Source organism: Ixodes scapularis, unplaced genomic scaffold, assembly GCF_016920785.2.
Source record: "Ixodes scapularis isolate PalLabHiFi unplaced genomic scaffold, ASM1692078v2 PGA_scaffold5__190_contigs__length_132052651, whole genome shotgun sequence".
NCBI lineage: Eukaryota > Metazoa > Arthropoda > Arachnida > Ixodida > Ixodidae > Ixodes > Ixodes scapularis.
The window spans coordinates 71442850-71457494 of NW_024609880.1; positions in this window are offsets into that span (position 1 = coordinate 71442850).

Consider the following 14645-nt stretch of genomic DNA (forward strand, 5'->3'; position numbering starts at 1 on the left):
TTCTATTTCGCGCCCAGCTGATTGAGAGCAGCTATGTGGCTAGACGTCAGTGTTTCCAACTGTTCAGAGTCAGCGCCATTTTAAAAAGGTTTATGAAAAAAAATAACAAAAAAAAAAAGTGTTTTGACGCGCAGACCCTAGATGGCGCTTCAAACGACGGGAGGCGAACTGAAGTGAGTGAGGGGGGGTACCCCTTCCGGGGGAGTTCCACAACTGAGGTAATCTAATAACGTTGGCAAACAGGTCATTCGTGGGTACGCAGACGACACAAGTGACGACGTGACTGAAACGACTACGTCACTCCTCTAAACGTCTTTCTGGGCAGGGTTTGCGGCGCGCTTTTTGATCGAAAGTTTTGAATCGGGTCAGAGAACGTGATACTTTATCAATGAATATTAAAAAAAAAACATGACTGTTTTGAAAATTATTTTCGTTGGTCCGGCCTCCAATAGTAATTGCCGTCAACACTGCAATTGCAACGTGATCCCTAAAACCAGCGTGGAAAAAGTAAATTGACTGATTTTAGTTTATTGACCTACAAGCTATGACAATTATACCCTCATCGAATGTCCACCGAGGCTAATAAATACATCATGAAAATGGCACTCGTCTAAATTTTATCCCCTATTAAAAATAAAAAAAGAGATGTTCGAATTAAAATTAAAAACACGGTATAAATATTTCTTCCTTGGAGATTCATTGAGTTAAATAAAAAAATAAAAATTCACATTGAAAGTATGAAATGATAAACAAAAACGGCAGAGTAAAATATTTGCGGTTGGACGAACGGTCAGCATTATGTCTCTCCCTGTGCCAGCCTGCTTCGCCCCTTCTTCACAATATTTTCGGGATCAGTTTTGCGGGAATAGTTTTACTTGAATCATGATAGTAAAACAGGTCTAATTGAAATCACAACCTAAATGCGATTCTTCAGAGGACACAGCTGACCAACAGCGAGGTTGGTCCCAAGTCCGTTTCTTTTTTTTACGTTCAGGCTATCGCTGCGTTCCCGTACCACAGCGCGATATAGAGCAACGTAAAGGGCTACTTCCAAAGGCCCCAGTGGCTCACTCGATTGCCAGCGCACTTAACGGCTGTGGCGAAGTTGGTCTGGGCTTCCTGCTTAGGCGGATCCGTTCGGGTCGCACTTTCTTAAGGCGTAATGGGGGACGGTGGGCGTATCACTGGGTCGCGTGTTAACCCAAACACCACGGCCCCCCATTCCTCCCGTTTACGCCGCTGCGCAGTGACGGTCTAAAGATGGCTCATTGAAAATATTAAACCACCTGGCCCATCCCTATACGTCGCTTCGCGGCGCCCAGCCGGCGGCCCAAGCTCCACTCTTTCCCATTGCACCTCCGAAAAGCCCATTACCAACCGTTCACTACGTTCACTAACATGGCTTGAGACAAATGACTGCTATTTGACTGGGTGGGTAACTTTTATCGTTCGAATGGGGCGGTAGCTTGCGTCACCTAGTCTGCCGTAACTAACTATAATTTTAAATTTGGGTAGGATTGCTCAAACGCACGCGAAAATTCAAAGGTCCATAGCAGACAGGCAACCATGCAAAGTACGCAGTATAAACTAAAACCGCTTCGCAGAACATGAAAAGTTTTCAGACTCTCTTTTCTATTGTGTATGAGCAGTGTGAAACCGGCTTAGGTGCGAGCTGTAAAAAGGCAACGGGCGACTTGCTGTTTGTAGAAAACTTATACACAAAACATTTTCTTCAAGTCGCGTCCAGGGCTCTGGGCGATTGGCGTCCGGGTGACTGGCGACGCAGTGTCGCGCTCGTCGCGGCTTTCACCTTTGGCGCCTCCAGATTTCGCCACCGCGGAACAAACGCGCCGACAGCCGTCAACTTTTACGGCGCATTCACTCTGGCGGTTGAGATACGCTTACGAAGCGGTTGCAAGTGCGGTTCAAGAGCGACCCCGTTCAGACACACCGAGACTCGGTTGGCGGTTTCTCGGCGATCACGCGTGGTGTTTGGAGGCTTGCTTTCAGCAACCCTGTTTTACAGTCCAAAATCTACTTTAGTCCACAATCCAAAGCCAAACTTGAGTTATTTTTGCACTTTGAAGATCTCAAACTGTTCGCATGCGTTACACGTTTTGGGCAGCGAGAAACCAGATATGGACCTGCAAAACCTGCTTGCGATTCCCGCAACTTCATACACAGGCAAAGCCCAACCAGGCGTATGCGCGCCTTGCTGACTCAGAGGAGGATGCCTCTGACCCTTTGTTTGAAGTTGGACCCTTCCCGCATGAATAGCTGAACTTGTTTTGAGGATAGAGGGCCAGTTTTTTTTTCCCCGCATTGTTCGCTCTTATCCTTTTGGGAGTTTTGAGTGGCACTGGTGGACCGTGGTGCTGTGGAGTCTTTCGTGGCTGCGATGGTGGCGGACTCTCCTCTCGTCACTCACAGGTCGATCGAGTCTACCGTTTGTTTGACATTAAGCTCAAATAAACGCCGCACGTACCTTTGCATCGTCTGGTACGTACACTTTATTTCTTGAGTAGGTTCCCTCTATTCCTTTTGGTAGTAGTAAACGTTACAGGTCGAGCTAACGCGAGTACCTTTCCAGCCCCGTGAAGGTGTGTTGGCTGCGTAATTGGGCTCACAACGTCGCCATCGGCCTTCGTTGTGGTCATGCACGGTGTCGATCGCTTTCAGTAGTTCACGCGACTGCTTTAGTGAATACAAAAGCTGCCATTTCGATCGATCGGAGGCGGGTTCCGATCGTATACGGGCAAAGACTAACAAGGCAGACAGAGACGGGCTTTGGCACCCCGAATATTAAAAAAAACTCTATTCCAAACCAAATCACTGGAGAAAATCCAGTTAAGAATACGGTTCAATTATTTTTGTTGCGGATTCAACTGACGGACGTGAACATCACGTTTCTTCGTTGATTTGTCTATTGCAACGCTAGGACTGCAGCGTTTGGACGCCTCACCAGTGACTAATGCCATCTTGTTTCGAATGCCACAGACGTTACATCAGCGTCGCGTTGTGATTGGTTGCCGCTTCGCGGTTCGCAAAAGCGGTTCGGAGGATTCGGTCCCGTAGCGGTTCGCAAAAAACGCGCTCCAACCGCTCGATCCCAGCCGCTTTGCAGTTGAGAACGCGCGGATTCGCTTCCAGTTTGAACGCGCCACTAGAGCGCAGCTCTTAGGCACCCGCTTCTGCGTATACGGATGTTGCTGTCGCCGTCGGCGTAACCGTGCGCATCGCATTTTGAGACGTCACAGACCTATACACCAATTTAATTCCCCACCAAATTTATAGAGCAAACTGAACTGGTGAGTAGGTCTGTGATGCCCCATAATGCAACATACCGCATTCAGTTTCCCCGCTAAATTTAGCGGCAAAACTGACGTCACATCACCTCAACACTAATTCAGTTTCCCCGCTAAATAGCGGGGAAGTGAATTGGTGTTGAGGTCATGTGGCGTTCTAAAAGTCGTCCTTGTGGCGTTAAATTTCGTGCGGAATTCGACTTTCTGTATAAGTCACGTGACATGAAGTCGTCTGACATTATTTTCCCCGCTAAATTTAGCGAGGTCACGTGATGTCAGTTTTCCCGCTAAACCTAGCGGGGAAACTGAATTTGATCGTAGGTGACGTGACACGAGGTCATGTGACGCCCTTGAGGTCATGTGAGCGGAGAAATTGAATTGGTGTTGAGGTCATGCGGCGTCAATTTTCCAGATAAATTTAGCTTGTAAACCCTTACGTCATGTGACGTCACATGCCACGGCTTCACGAGATGCGGCTTAACGAAATCGGGAGCAACTAAGCAAAAACGTTTCACATTGAAACAAACACCGCGCGCGTTGCATTATGGGGCTCCCACCGTACCCTCCTGGTCTTCCCTGGCCTAGTCTCAAACAAAATAAAAAAAAATATTATATATATTATTCTCTCTCAACTTCTCTATCACTGTATATCACAGAATCAACAGACCTTACAGAGAAGCGTAAACGTCTGTAATTTATGTTTTGTTTCAGTGTTATTGTTTACGTTCGCTTCCTCCTTCTTTCAGGAATATTGCTTAGCAGCAAGAGAAGAACGCACACCCACACATACACACACAAAGAAAAGCTATTTAGCCACTCAGACTTTCAACTTGCGACGTACCGCGATAGATGCTACGCGCTACACGAGCCAATCCATAAATCCTAGCTTATGGATTGGCTAGCTACACGAGCCAATCTATAAATCGTAGCTTGTCTCGTGACTTCGCAGTCCCCGCGTCGGTCCGCCGAACCGGGAGGGCACGTGACACCTTTCGAGCTGTGCATTGGCTCTGGTGACACGCAGCGCCCCTTGCGGTTCATCGTAACGTAAAACAAAGTATTGAAGTGTAAGCCACCACGCCGACTTACCCACGCCAATTCATGCTGCTCATAAGTGTGCAATATATCCTGTTTTTTTCACTATTGGCCTGTCTCTATGTCGTCGCTGCCGATTGTTCGGTCAAGAATGAGCCACTGGCGGAACCATCGAGAATATTTATTTGCTTCTCGCCGCCAGCTGCAATAAAGGCGCGGCTGACATTTCATTACGCCGAAAAGCTATCAATGAACCGGTAACCTTCACATGAGATTGCGGTTCCGTTCCGGTTCCGGTTCAATATCAAATGTTTGATTTGGGTTACAGTTTTTGTTCCGGTTCGTTTAAAAATAAAAATTTTGCTCCGGTTTTCGGTGCGGGCTCGGTTCGACATTATTGTTCAAATCCACCTGCTAATTGCGTATGATTATAAAAGCCACTTTGACGCGTCTCGGGGCTACAGGAACGACATCCTGTTCGTCGACAACTTTTCAGTTTTGGTTGTTTCACGGAAAGCGCGCCATTTTCATCTTCGAAGGAGCATCTGCCAGTGAGACAATCAAGCCGGCAGTCACCTGGCTTTGTGCCATCAGCAAGTTGGCCCTAAAGAAAAATCGACACGGCTCGCATAAGAAGTGAGTCCATTCTATTCCCTGTCCATTCCGGGCCAAATGTACCTAATACCATTCCCATTTCCTTCCCTACATGGCTTCCGCCATTTCAATCCCATTCCATTCTGGGGTCGCGAAAGTGCGAAATCATTCCGGAATCCTTCTAACTACAGAGTGGCAATTCCGTAACACCGGTCTTCCCAATGCTTCCACCCATTTGAGATTGTAATGGGTGTTCAAGTGTAGAACTGTATCGCTATTCACAATTTGTTTTTTACACCGGTGTAATAACGCGCAGTGTCTCCGAACAAACTACCCTGCACCTGGAAAAATTCTTAAAAAATGTTGGCTCCATTGAAACCAATAATTATATTTATCTTCATTATTTTTGCTATATTTCAGAAAGCACAAAGGGTGACTGTCTCGATGGCTTCTTTTGCGATTTGAACCCGTTATGGTCCACTGTCGGCGAGCATTCTTGAATTTGGTTCACTTTCTCGATTCGGATATGGCAATAAGCGGATAAATATTAATTGGGTTCGTGCGGATATTTGTACAGCGTGTGTTTGGTCAGAAATTCCGAAGGTGCGACGAGTCACTCGCTGTAGATGAGCAATTTAGCCAGTGCAGTACAACCGCTAGCCTGGGGCCTTTAACGTGCACCACACAGTAGTGATACACGACCGCACGTCGGTAGGATGCTCATCCAGATTGTAACGGGCAGGCGTGGGGATTGAACCCAGGATCTCTGGGTTATGCAGCTCGAGCTTTCGCTCACGCTGCAGTACCAATACGTAATACCCACAAACTGGTGTTTTACACCAGACATCCGAATTTTCTGGGACACAGCACACTCCGGTCTACCCGACAATGAGAACGGTCATGCGCTTGCCCGAGCTGCAGCTATGAACCGGGCTTTTGCCGGAGGGGACAAAGTGGGCGGGCCCCAACACGAACGCTGAACGGGACACGACCAACCCCAATGTACCCACAACACATAAAGACGCCATTCTGGACACATACGCGCTCGTCACAAAATACTACCGTGGTAGCCGCCGAACACTTCCACCTCTCCATCCCGAACTCACCCGGGCCGAGGCGATGGACTGGAGGCCAGTCCAAACTCTTTCCTTTGCTAATCTCTTTCATAAACACCGTTGTTTTCCAACCCGCTACCCGAACACCTGCCCGGGATGGTAAATTCCCGTCTCACAGTTTACCACACCGTCTGGGAATGCCCTAGCCCTCCGGGCAGGGGCATCATCCCTGTTCCTTCCCCCACCGCAACCTCCTGTGAGGCGGCCCTGTCCAGCCTAGAGCTCGTGGACCAGCGTGAGCTGGTTCAGTGTGCCCGCCTGATTGGAGGAGCCAATGGAGCCCTGCACTAAGGACTCTGACCGGGACTCGTTGGTTTTCTAACCTTTTGTAAATAAGTTTATATCACCACCACCAACCTGAGCAATTGCTTGTCATGGCAACGCTTAGTAAAAAAAAAAAAAAAAATTGGACACCAATAAAACGTTAGAAGTTCCCATTATCAACTGTCGTAGTATAAAAAAATATTGGTAAACACTTACATTACCCGTACAGTAAAACACTGCGACGGCTGAGATGTGTCGTCGGAGACGCTAAGGTGTCGTGTCGGAGCAGATAAACTGAATAAACGGTAAAAGTACGAGCGTGCATCATGGAGTCTGCATGTGCGTTTCGTATTAAACCGAGAATTGAACCGGACGAAAATGGAAGAGCGTTTTGGAACAAATGAAAGTGTATTAAAGTAGGGAGCATTGCGTGAGCCTGTTTAGCAATTTTATTGGGCACAAACTAGGACTGCATTGTGGTAATACAACACTTCGAAAATTGCGCGCCCAAGCTTGAAATCCGGAGAACGACGAAACTGCATGTGTATGTATGTACCGTTCCCTGCCGCTGATATGGCTGCCTGAACGTCTCATACAATGTTATTGTACACAAACTAACACCAGCGTGTGGTCACTGATAACACCTAAAAAATCGCGCACTCAAGTTTTAAGCGTGTACCTCCACTTAGTTTCGTGGCCGTGGTTTTGCCGGCTTCAGACCCATTTAGCTTTATTCATTTTAACGCACGAGAACCTTCCTGGCATAATTAGCGAAAACGCTTTGTTTTTATCTTTTGCATTATCAGCAGTCTCGTGTTTAGGTTTTTACATGCCGTGATAGTTTCATGTGACGACGTATCGCCGCGTGACGGCTGAATGTCACGTTACGTCATAGTGCCACGTGACGTAATGGCATCACGTAACTCACGGTGTCACATGACGTCATTAAGTCGCGTAACGTCACTGTGCAAAGTGACTTGACATGACAATGTCACGTAATGGCGTCATCTGACGCCAGGTAATAAGTAACGTGATGCACCGCGTGACGTCGGGGTCGTGCCGAGTGGCGCGACGTCAGCGGCGTGACATCAATGTAGAATCTTTTGCGGAGTGCCGAAAAAGACCGGCGTCGATATGGAGTGCGGTTGGCGGCGCGATACCCGTGAAGTGTTCCACTAACTGCGCAGAAAAACATGGTCGATGTTTTTGATGGTTTGTTTAGTGTAATTAAGACGTCGATTGTACTTAGCATTAAATCTTGGTCTGATGGCTCCGTCGATGACTCCGAAGTACTTCAGTCTGGTTATTCAGTATATCGCCAAGATCGACACAATATCATGGCGGCAATGTTTTCTTGTTTGTTTATGATTACCAACAAAGTGTGCGTGCTAATATACCTACCACTGAGATTGAATCAGTATGCTGTAGAGCTTTTCTTTTGAACCGTACAGTGGCCAATGTGACCGTAGCCTGCTATAGTCTGTTGTCCCTTTCCCGAAAGCGACTGCGTTTTGGGGGAAGGACTGAACAGTCTTGAAATATGATGGAAAATACGTATATTTACAGTTGTGAATTGAGCATTAAGAGAATATGGTAAATCAAATCGAAAAAAATGTATTCTTTATTTTGTTGTTTAAATATACTACGGTTCCTGGAGAAACTGCACTCAAAGTGGTTGCGCTGGGATGACCGCTAGAGGTTTTTGAGTTCACCACGGTGCTGCACGTAGCTCCGTATACCTAACACCTGCCGCAAGTCGCGACTTGGACGGCATTCATGTATTCTGAAAAGCGACTTCTGTGTCCGTGAAGCGTCGCTTCCAGCTGAGTGAATACTCCCTCTACAGAGATTAGTTCAAGCCGACAATTTGCAGCTAACGCAAACAACACAGATAGAACAAATATTACGACAGAAAAACAGGCGTCCATTCGCGCTATTCTGCGTCGTGGTGTGCGGGGAACCAAACACGGCTTCGAACCGCAGTGGAGCGGTTTGTTTTACTGGCTTTCAAAAAATTACGGCATGAGCGTTTACTTTTTTAACAAAAGAATTACCCTCTGAGCAGTTCAAAATACTTTCGCGGGACACTACTGAGAAAAATCGGCATGCTAGAAATAATATTTTGCGCTTAAGTGATCATCGACAAGACCCGTGACCTCAAAAGAACGAGTATAAAAGGCGGTAGCGCAGCGTACGGAGTCAGTGATGGGGGTAGTTTGCGTTCATGTTTACGTTTGTAAGTGTTATCTATGTGTATGTTCTCCTTGTTGTGAACTGTACTGTATCGCATATAATGGCACGCGAACTGTATATGTGTGTATATTATAGATGTAAAAAGTGCAATACAAACAAATTTTTTTTTTTCCGTGGCCGATCAGTTGGACGGTACCTAGTGCAACCCAGCCTGGACATTTGCAATTACTCTGTCTCTGCCTGCCACCCAGGGGCTAGGGATTTAACCTTCTTTCACGCTTCGCGATATTTTTTGGAGAGTGCCATGAGGCTGCTACGACTTTTGGTTTCGCGAATGGTTTACCACATCTCTCTAGCGTGCGGTGCTAACGAAGGAATTGTGGCGCGAGAAATTGCAAAGGTGAGAATTGATCATGTGCGCGCAGTGCCCTGGTTTGGGTTGCCTCCGTTTAACATCGGAGTGTTGAATACCAGAAGACTGAGTGACAGCGTTCGAAATGCATTTCCTTACCGGCGCGGGAAGCCTGTTTCGGCAATAAATATGGTTCGCAAATAGCTCGTGTTACGTTTTCATTCTTTACAGCTTTCGACCCGAAAGCAAAATCTTGTCTAAATGTGTCAGAGTGGTTGACTGCACTTTTTGCGAAAGCTGCTCAGCAGGCCTGGGGGGCCTCCGGTGGTGCGAGGTACTTGCCTGTCCGAAAACTATGCAAACTCTTTTCGGCTGAATTGCGGCAGCGTCTCGCGTAAAGACTGGCGCTTCGCGTAGAGTTCATGGCGTCCTCGTTAAGCTTCACTAAGCTCGATTCACTCAATTCGGCGTCTCCATAGTTGTACACAGACGAGGGAGAAACTTTGCTCCCCCGTTTCCAGGGACGCTCCGTTTCTAAAGGAGCATTGGGGACAAGATCGTTCGCCCCCTTATGGAGGAATGTATATATATATATATATATATATATATATTTTTTTTAAAGGATGTACTAGCACGTTTTAATTTTCTGAGAGATGAATTTCGTACACGTACGATTGCTGATGTTACCCAGTATCCATGAACCGATGCGTACAGTATATCAAACTGCCAAAAAAGGTAGTCCCCCAGCATCACACCTGCCTGCATAATGATTGGTCCTACCTTTTTATCCTCTCTATCACATTCTATCAATCTGGACAGGAATCGATACTTTTTACATTTCTGCAAAGACAAAAAGATTTTTTCTCGTAAACGCCAAAAACCCAGAATGAATGGTCACGTGGGGCTCACTGCGACGAACAATACACTGCTTCAGCAGTTACTGTTATAACCGATTCAGACCTAAGATACGACTTATTACGACACTTACATTACGACACTTCAACTAGCACTCCGAGCTGCTCTTATACAAAGTAACACTACAGGTACAGCAAAGTTGTCAAGCAAGGTCATAAGCAGCACCCGTAGCGCGACAGCCGCTTTCCGGAGCTGTCAACCGTTTCCGCCGTGCCTTACGCGTGCGTGTCGCATTCCCCATTGGTAGCACACCATAAATGAACAAACAGGAGATTTATTTTTGTATTGGCCCAGACTTTATTTATCTTAAAGGGATCGGTTTATATGGGAACCCTCTACGGGTCTTTCTTCTTCGTGTTGGTTGTGTCTTAGCAAGCAAGGTCATGGGAGCAAATGTAAGGAACACTCTCTTTTTCATGATTTCACGCTCTCCCATAGCTAACGTACGTGAGCATTGGCCTAGCACCACACGCAGTGGAGGGGATGGGGAAGATAGGGTTAGCGGTACACAAGAACTTTCCTCTCGATGGGTGCTAACAAGTAGGGTAGCACTGAGGTGCTGAGGCGTCTTAAGCGCGAAACACATGTACGACGAAACTGTCCGATCCGACGTCCGACCGCGCAATACGACGGTCGAAGGCGAGGGTTTTCAACACTCTCCGATGCTACGAGCACCCTCTCCCCCCAAGGTCATTCCGGCAGTCCGCACGTCGGATCGGAAGGTTTTCGTCGTACATGTGTTTCGTGCTTTACGGTCAGATTGCGTGCGCGGCGCCGTTTAAGTAAAAAGTATAAAATACGGCCAAAGGGTGACGCAAACAATCCCTGGAGAAGGGGAACAAGAGGGACAAAGCACAAACATAAATCTCCGAACACAGCTAGGCGACTGGCGCGCGATCAAAAAAATTAGCCTGGTCCGGGTATCGAACCCGGGACCTCTTCATTACAGGTGGAGTGCTCTACCAACTGAGCTAACCAGGGGTTAGACGTATAGAGCAAACGAGTTTTATCAGCTGCCACCTGTCTAACACCAACAAAGGTGAAAGGCTTGCATTATAAGGTTATGACTATAATGCAATTAAATGCAAAGGTACAAGCGAGCTCGACCGGACCAGGCAGATTTTTTCGGTCGCGCACCAGTCACCTAGCTGTGTTTGGAGGTTTATGTTTGTCCCTTGCCCCTCTTGTTCCCCTTCTCTGGGGATTGTTTTCGTCATGCTTGTCCAGCTCAGTTGCACCTTTGCATTTAATTGCATTATAAGCATTATAATCGCGACCAAAGAGGCCGCACTGCATTGAAGAAAATGTAGTTCGAACCTTCTCTTCTAATTTTGTCTTTAAGCTCAGACCTGAGATGATCAAACTGAATCGTCGTTCTGGTGGTCTCAGTGGCTGGAAAAAGTGTCGACCTGTCAATTAAGTCATTGTCTAGAACTCCAAAACAAACGATTTTGTGCTGGCTAATATTGCAAAGCTAAGCTCTAACTTGTCAATCTTTTTATATAAATATATATTAGGATGAGACGCGGCTTGCACTTAAGACATTAATCGAGATTTATGAAGCTTTGCTACGTTCATCTGCGTAATGGCGTAGCAACTAAGACTGGGCATTTCATTGATTCACGCACCAATTAATCACTTCATAATATAATTCCTATTCATTTTTAGCGACGATTGACTTTTTATTTGATTAATCATTTAAACTTTGACAAACAAAAAAAGGAAAAATTCAACGCTTCCACCGTGCAGACGTGGACGAGTACACTTGTATGAAGGGAAGATTTTGGTGAAATGTCGACCTTAAGTATTCCATAGGGACGAGATTTGCAACTCCAAACAAGTGGAGAAGGTTATACGTGTCCCAGCATTTTCAACGCTGTGCGAGTGTCCGTTTAGTGCAGCGGAGAATATTGTGCGCAATCAAAGGAGTTATTTATAGCCAGAGAATATCAGCAACCTCTTTGCCTCTGCGGCAGAAGTAATATCTTGTGAGTGTGGGTGCCTTTTGACCGTTGTCGGCTACATCAAGATTGCTTTAAAATCCTAAATTGTACATTGCGCCAAGCAAAACCGATTAATCTATTAGTAAATCAATCAAAGGGGGCCTATTAATCGGGTTAAAATTTTTGATGGACGCCCAGCCCTATTCGCAATGATAAACTCTTTTGAATTATGGGAATTGCACTTATGATATCAGGATTGGAATTGTTCTTAAACTGCTTACGCCATATCGACTATACTGTCACAAATATCGCGCCTTTTGTTTTATCTGCAAGCGCTCGTGTTACATCTCGTAATTCTAGAAGTACTCGCGTGGGCCTTAGCCCCAACTTCCTAGCAATCGAACAGGAAAAATGGGGGTCAGCGCTTTGGAGGTTCAGTGATCTATACTCTCGACGAACATTGGCCACATTACCAACAGCCATGAATCTTTATATTATGTTCTCAATTTCTGCGATGCTGACCTCATAGCAGTTTTAGAAACTTGACTAAGCACCTGCGTTAAAGATATCGAAGGTTTCACCGGCACGAAACCTTTACGAGTTAATTGCTTGCAGTTTTAAAGAAAAACTGGAACACGTCTTGAAAAAAAAAAAAAAAAAACGAGTTAAAGGTGGATTTTGGCGTATTTTTATAACATGAATCTGAATATCCTCTTTGTTTTTTCCATAGTTGTAACTTAACACGAGAAAACACGAAAAACCTACGACCAGTCGTGACGTCATCCTAGGACCTTTGGGCCGCCAAGCGCGTGTCGCTCGTGTGGGCAGCGCCTGCAGTTGCAAGCTTGCCAAGTATATTCCCCCAGACTGATGCCAGTTGTGAGTCTCTTTCTGACATTGACGAAAATAGCAACAGTGCGCGTGATAGACGCTGAAGATGCGCGAGAGCGGAGATGTCGAAAACTCCTAATATGACGTCACACACCGAAAAGGAGCAGCCTCAGTGGTACTTTGAAAAGTAATTTCTGCAGCCTCCATTCACCTAATCTAAAAACCATTTCGATATTCTTGATCCTGGAGACCAAATTAAGATTATTTAAGTGTTTTTCCCCGAATACTGAGCCGCTTTAGTTTCCTTTTAAGGACTGTAACGTCTTCCTTTAGTAGTGCTGCGTGCACGATTTAATATCTATGGTGCGATGGGATTATCATTATACAAATATATGTTGCCGACATCTGGCGTTTGCTATTAACCCTCAATTCCTATCCCCAATTTATTTGTAAGTTACGTGACGCCTATTTGTTATCCTAACAGCACACCCGTCACTTTTGAGAATTTTGTTAAAGGGATACACCTGCGATTTCTTCATGGTCTCCGATTTACCTGAACATTTTCTAAAGACACCAACGAGCATAGGTGAAATGGTATCCTGAAAATTGGGTAAAAGAATACACATGTACATATTTTTTTTCGAAGCTACTGAATTTGGTATTTTAATCCTAATCGTGTTTTTCAAACTGAAAGTTGTGTCCTGGCAACAACAAAAAAGGGTAACAGGCGGAAGGCAGGGTTCACTCTTTGGGCTATAGAATTTGTTCTCCATTAATTGATTCCAAACCGTTTCATGTTGTCAAATAAATGCACTGGAAACTCGCTCCAGTACCCGCGCACAAGCACGGAACAAATACTTAGCATAGCATATATTTTAGACTTCTTGCTCGACTGGCAAGCCTGCCCTCCACTGACGTTACGGCAGTAAAAATTGCGGGTATATTTGAATGGTGGGTTTTGCAGCAACTTCGTTTGCCGATTTCACAATAATTATTCTGAATTTCGCGATACTAAGTGCGTACAAAAATGGAGACCGGGAATTTACAAAACAAAAATAGTTAGTTGGGGCAGCTAAAAAAATTGCCGGAGTACCCCTTTATATTGACATGGCGGTAAAAGTGACATACTTGTTGGGTCAGTCAACTGTGAACCTTGCACCACGTGATCACGCGCTCTGTGTGTAGAAGCACGGGAAGTAAGGTCAGGCGTTGACATGGAAGGGATTGCCTGGTCCACCAGCACGTAGCTTTCAGCTCCCTGCTTGCTTAGCGATGCACAGAGAACGGGCGGATTTAGTTGCCCTTTGAGAGTGAAGATATTCTCATCAAGTTAACACCTTTCTTCTGCCTCAGGACTCTCAGCCAAGATAGGCACTTTTGTTTTTGGCTTTCCGATAAGCCAAACGAAACGTGGCATCAGTCGGAACTTGCGGTGCTAAATTTGTTACTTAGTCACTGCAAGTGCCACTAGAGTCCAGTTTGATCAACAGGGTGCACGTTATAGGTAAATTCAAAACCGGGAATCAAAAGCCGATTGTAGTACGCTTCAATCAATTCAAAGGAAAAAAAGCGATTCTTTTCTGCGCTCCTTGGCTAAAAGGACAAAAAGTTTATATCACCGAAGACGACTCCGAAAAAGATATATATGCACGCAAGCGCTTGATTCAGTATTCAAAAAAACACAAATACCCCCTTTACGGCAGCGCATCGATAATATCTTTATTTGAAACAAGTGTTTTATTTTTTATGATGTCAGCAACAGTGTAATAGAGCTTTACGCGATGAGAGACCAAGCCTGCATCTCATCCACCTGGGCCCTCTGTCATAGCAATAAAACTGTATCACTTAACCCTACCTCCAACTTTTTGTTTTTACTTTCTAACTTTCGTAGTATATTGTCTAATTAACATGACGTTGGTTCAATCACTGACACGTGTAGTCCGCATATAATCCTTGGGTCCGAAACTTGGTTATCTAAGGATATAGAAAATGAAAAACTTGCTTTTTCTGGATAATACAACGTTTTCCGGATATAAAACCTTCGTTCGAGAGGCGGCGGGGTCATGATCGCAGTGAATTACACTAAATATCGGAGTAA